This window comes from Mustelus asterias, chromosome 26 (assembly GCF_964213995.1).
Source record: "Mustelus asterias chromosome 26, sMusAst1.hap1.1, whole genome shotgun sequence".
Taxonomy (NCBI): Eukaryota; Metazoa; Chordata; class Chondrichthyes; order Carcharhiniformes; family Triakidae; genus Mustelus; species Mustelus asterias.
The window spans coordinates 27,350,106-27,356,105 of record NC_135826.1 but is presented as its reverse complement, the minus strand read 5'-3'; positions in this window follow the sequence as shown (position 1 = coordinate 27,356,105).

Below are 6,000 nucleotides of genomic sequence, written 5' to 3'. Positions count from 1 at the left end.
GAACATATCCTCGAGCAATTTGTATGTCCAGATTTTCCAAAAAATCAGTCGCTCTTTACTTCCATTGATTTATTTCCTTAATTAAATTTTCCATCTTGCATGTGATCATAGAGTGGGGGGAAGCACTTGGTGTCCCAATCTGCTGAGAGGCAAGTTGATAGGATTGGTGTAGGTCCTGCCACACGTGAAGTTTGCATTCGTTAAAAAGAAAGCAATCAAAAACATTTAAAAACATAATTAAAAAACATCTTCACTGAGTAACCATTTAAAACGTTGCAAAATGAACTTGTCAAATGTCTCAAAAGCCAAATGGAAGTCACAATTATGACTGTCCTTTGTTCCCCATTTTATTAGTTGTCTCCCCGGTACCTGAAACACTCTGGCTGTGCTACATGTGTTGCCACCTCTTCTTCCTGTTCCTCTTGCTTATCAAAAATTTGCTGCAATGGTTACCTGCTGCTGCCACCAGAATTGTCCGTCTCTCAGAAGCCATTGGATTTGTCCCTCTCTCGGAAACCACCAGTCTTGTCCCTCTCTCAGAAGCCACAGCCAAACATGTGTTCAGCTTCTCTTCTTTGGACCTGAGTTATGGATGACCTGACTACACATCAGCGCTGTGGTGTCTGTAGTGACAATTCTCTTGAGTTGGCCTCACGGCAGTGATCAGAGGGGCTTCAGCTCCAGTCCTCTTCATTCAAGCGGGTCCTCCACAAACCCTTCAACTCACTTTGCTCTTGTTTGGCACCAGCAGCCGGTTTAGCAGCATACAGACACCAAATATTGCGGTTATTACATCTGAACTCAAATCCAGCTCTGAGCACTGAAAATCTTTATCTGGTGTGATTATTAACATGATTGTTAACTAAAACTTAAAGCATTGTTGGCAATTTCTATCTTATTCCCAGAGGACATGAAGGCATGTGCAGCAAAAAGAAACACCCTTTACATTCTGCGCTAATAGCATCCCGCACCCAATTTAATTTTGTCCAACATCCCATATTTTCCAAGTCACTGATCAAGGACCCACATCTCAAGCAGACATCAGTCCAAACACAAAGTATGCCTGAGGCAATTTGTCGAAAGTTGAATTCAGCTTCCAAAGACTAATTCATTCTGACCACATCCAGGGATGTGGATGATTATTTGTTCAGATTTCGCAACAGTATGGAGAGTGTAGGAAATATAAATATCCTGGTGAGGCAGATTTTTACGGTCCTTTGCTGGTGGTTTTGCCTCCCTGCCTCCTCCCCTCTTCCTGACCTCAGAGATACTAAGGGTGGTGGGTGGAGGGGGGGGGCTGTCTGCCCTCTCCCCGATTGAGATCCTTAAGTAGCCATTTATTGATCACTTGTGGGCTGCTTCCCACCCGACCACAGTTGTGGTGTTGGTGGGAGGAAGTCAGGGATTGGTGGGGGTTTGTCGGGGGAGGAAGCCTGGCAGGTGAGCCTTGGATGGGAAAAGGCACCTCCGTCACTGGCTCCCCTTTCCTGATCAGGGCAGCCCACTCCTCCAAGGACTTCCCTCCAACGCCCCTGCTGCTGGATACTCCCTCCCACCACTCTCCTCAGCCTTTGCAACATGACCCCCCAATCCCTTTCCCCTTCTGTCCCGACCGCAGCTGCCCAACACCAAGCCCCTCCCCTCCCCCGCCCCCCCCTCACTTAACTATGATGGTCCCCAGCACATAGACTCATGGGATTACTCATAGAAGAAGCAGCTCATTGAATCACTACATTCAGCCCATCAAGCCTAAACCGACACCGATCCCACCCAACCCTTATCCCCACAACCCCATGTATTTACCCTGCTAATCCCCCTGAGACAAAGAGACAATTTAGCATCTAACCTACACATCTTTGGAGTTTGGGGGTAAACCGGAGCACCCAGAGGAAACCCTCGCACACATGGGGAGAACGTGAAAACTCCACACAGTAATCCAAGTCTGGAATTGAGCCCGGGTCCCTGGCGCTGTGAGGCAGCAGTGCTTACCATTGTGCCACCGTGCCGCCCAGTGTAACTGGATGTCAACTCTCTGAAGCTGAATGAGGGACTGAGGTCCCACCTCAAACCTATCAGTGTTACTCAGAGCTTTAAGTGGCTGCAGCGATATTGGTGGGATGTGGTTAATGGAGTTTGGTGCAGGTAATTCTACAGTATTTTGCTCATGCTATGTTATACTCTGTGTTCCTTGTTAACGTGGAGGCTTGTTCCTTTCCACAACATTCCTAAATATAATTGGTTTACCCCCTCACCCATTAATGCCACCCCACCATCCGCAGAACTTAACTCAGAGTGACATTATTGTCGCTGGGCCAAAACCTCTGCCCTACACAGTTGTGGGAACACCATCGATAGTTCAAGGAGACAGCTCATGCCAGCTTCACCAAGCAATTAGGAATTAGAAATTCAACTGGACTCGCCACATAAACACAGTGGCTACAAGAGCAGGTCAGAGGCTAGGAATACTGCGGCGAGTAACTCACTTCTTGACTCCCCAAAGCCTATCAACCATCTACAAGGCACAAGTCAGGAGTGTGATGGAACACTCCCCACTTACCTGGATGGGTGCAGCTCCAACAACACTCACCCATGTCCTGGATGAGCACAATCACAGTAGCTTTCAAGAAGCTTGATATCATTTGGGACTAAGCAACTCAATTCGTGCACCTGCCACTGAACTCAATAACCGCCACCATTGAACTGTTGCTGTTGTATGTGTAATCTACACTGCAGCAGCTCGCCAAGATTACTGTAATGATGCACGCTACAGGCTTCATCAGGAACACAAAGAGTATTTATTAACAAGGTAAAAATGTGCAGAGGCTGGCAGCACACCCCCCCACCGCACCTCCCCCACCCCGCCCGCCCCCGGAACAGACCACCGGCTGCCCCTGTACCTACATGTCTTCTACACGCCTTCTAGATATCTTCTGCCTAAGAGAAAGCTCCACCCCCCGGGATGATTACCCACTCTCAGTCCCAATTAGTCCCTCAAGTCAGGTGACCCTCTTCTGCTGTGTTGTACTTAAAGGGGCAATCACCACGGTCACCAGCCTTACTTTGACGGCAGCTCCCTCAGTGGGATTTCTACCACCGCAAAGGACAATGACATAGCAATGTCATGGAAACACCATCGACCAGCTAATTTCCCTCAAGTGTCATCTTTGCATTATCGTCGCTGGGCCAAAACCTCTGCCCTACACAGTTGTGGGAACACCATCAATAGTTCAAGGAGACAGCTCACACCACCTTCACCAAGCAATTAGGAATTAGAAATTCAACTGGACTCGCCACATAAACACAATAGCTACAAGAGCAGGTCAGAGGTTAGGAATACTGCGGCGAGTAACTCACCTCCTGACTCCCCTGACTCACCATCTGTGATGCACAAGTCAGGAGTGTGATGGAACACTCCCCACTTGTCTGGATGGGTGCAGCTCCAACAACACTCAAGAAGCTTGACGCCATCCAGGACAAAGCAGCCTGCTTGATTGACACCACATTCACAAACATCCATTCCCTCCACCACCGACGCTCAGTAGCAGCAGTGTGTACTATCTACAAGATGCACTGCAGCAATTCACCAAAAGATCCTTAGACAGCACCTTCCAAACCCACGACCACTTCCATCTAGAAGGACAAGGGCAGCCGACACATGGGGACACCACCACCTGCAAGTTGCCCTCCAAGCCACTCACCATCCTGACTTGGAAATATATCGCTGTTCCTTCGCAGTCGCTGGGTCAAAATCCTGGAATTCCCTCTCGAATGGAATTGTGGGACAACCCACAACACATGGATTTCAAGAAGGCAGCTCATCACCACCTTCTCAAGGGCAGCTAGGGATGGGCAATGAATGTTGGCCAGCCCGTGTCCCACGGTTGGATTTATAAAAATGCCGCATTAAGCATCATGGGATTTTCTCTATGTCCAGCTGTGAGGTCAGGTTTCTCGTAAGGAAAGTGGCGCCTTTAACAGTGCCAACAGTCCTTCAGTACTGAAGCAGCCGCGATTAGATACTCAAATCTGAAGAGTGGAGCATTTCATGACCTCCTCACTTAGGGGCAATGGTGCTATCCACCAGAACAATGCCTGATAGCAATTGTGTTTAAATTGCTGCCTGTCAGGAGAACTTAGTTCTCAGATAATGGTTCAATACCATTTTACACATCACAGATACTGCGGCAGAACCCAACAAACAGGACAACATAATCTGTCATAGAGATTCTGTCATCTGCTACACTGAATTGGGTGTCTTGATCATGCTAATGGAGCACTGTAGCAAAGGCAGCTGAAATGTGCCTGATTATCTGGCCTAGATTTTCAGTTCAGTGTTAAATTTTAACACTGGCAGTAGCCTATTTAGTTTAAACATCAAGAGAACAACAATCAACTTCAAGTTCCCTTCTGTATAAACCAGCCTCCTAATTTACACGACATGGTTTCATTATCACTGGGTCAAAATCAGGACAATATCTACTTAACACCATACTCATACACAATACCACACAGACTGCAGCAATTCATGAAGAAGGATCTCCACTTTCCCTGCTCGGAGGATTGGGTAATAGATGCCGCATTGTGAGCACTGCCCAGATCCCAAGAACAAACTAAAATTAATGTTAAAAAAATCTAAGGTCCAGATTCTCGTGTTGTACTGCATGCTGACCAACCTCATTATTTGGCTTTGTGAAAGAGAAATCACGTTCAACTAATTTATCAGAGTTTTCTGAGGAAGTAACAAGCAAGGTGAATAGAGGGGAACCTGTAGGTGTGGTGTACTTGGATTTACAAAAGCTTTTGGTGAGCTGCCAAATCGAAAGTTATGATTCAAGATAAGAGAACATGGTGCAGGTGGGCCGCACGGTGACACAGTGGTTAGCACTGCTGCCTCACAGCACCAGGGACCTGGGTTCCATCCGGCCTCGGGTGGACTATCTATGTGGAGTTTGCCCATTCTCCCCGTGTCGGCGTGGGTTTCCTCTGGGTGCTCTGGTTTCCTCCCACAGTCCAAAGATGGGCTGGTTAGGTTGATTGGCCCATGCTAAATTGCCTTTAGTGTCAGGGGGACTAACAGGGTAAATGTGTGGGGTTACAGGGATAGGGCCTGGGTGGGATTGTTGTCAGTGCAGACTCGATGGGCCGAATGGCCTCCTTCTGCACTGTAGGGAGTCTTTAATATGTAGTCATGGATAAAGGATTGGTTAGCTAACATTAAGTAGAGAATAGAAATAACTGAGTCTTTTTCAGTTGAGCAAGCTGTAACTAGTGGAGTGCCACAGGGATGGGTGCTGGGATCTCAACTATTTACAAAATACATTAATGATTTGGATGAAAGGACTGAATATATGGTAGCTAAATTTGCCGACGACACCAAGATAGGTAGAAAAGTAAGGTGTTGAGAAGAGATAAGGGATAGAGACAGGTTTAATGTGTGGGCAAAATTTTGGCAGATGGAGTATAATGTGAGAAAATGTGAACTTGTCTACTTCAGAGGAAGAACAGAAAGTTATATACTATTTAATTGGCGAGAGATTGCAGAATTTGGTGGCATAGAAGGATCGGAGTATCCTGGTACATGAATCAAGAGTGAAATGTTGTAATTTATTGTAAGGGGAATGGAATATAAAACTAGGTAGGTTTTACTGCAGCTGTACAGAGCATTGGTGAGGACACATTTGGAATACTGTGTACATTTTTGGTCTTCCTATTTGAAATAAGATCTAATTGTTTTGGAAGCAATACACAGAAGGTTCACTCGACTCATTGCTGGGATTAAGGTGTATCCTATGAAAAAAGGTTGAATAGATTGGGCCTGTACCCATTGGAATTTAGAAGAATGAGAGGTGATCCTATTGAGACATATAATATCCTGAGGGGGCTTAATAGGGAAGATATCTGGAGGGTGGTTCCACTTGTGGGGAGACTAGAACTCGGGGACACATAATGATAAGGTGCCCCCATTTTAAGACTGAGGTGAGGAGAAGTTATTTCGTTAGT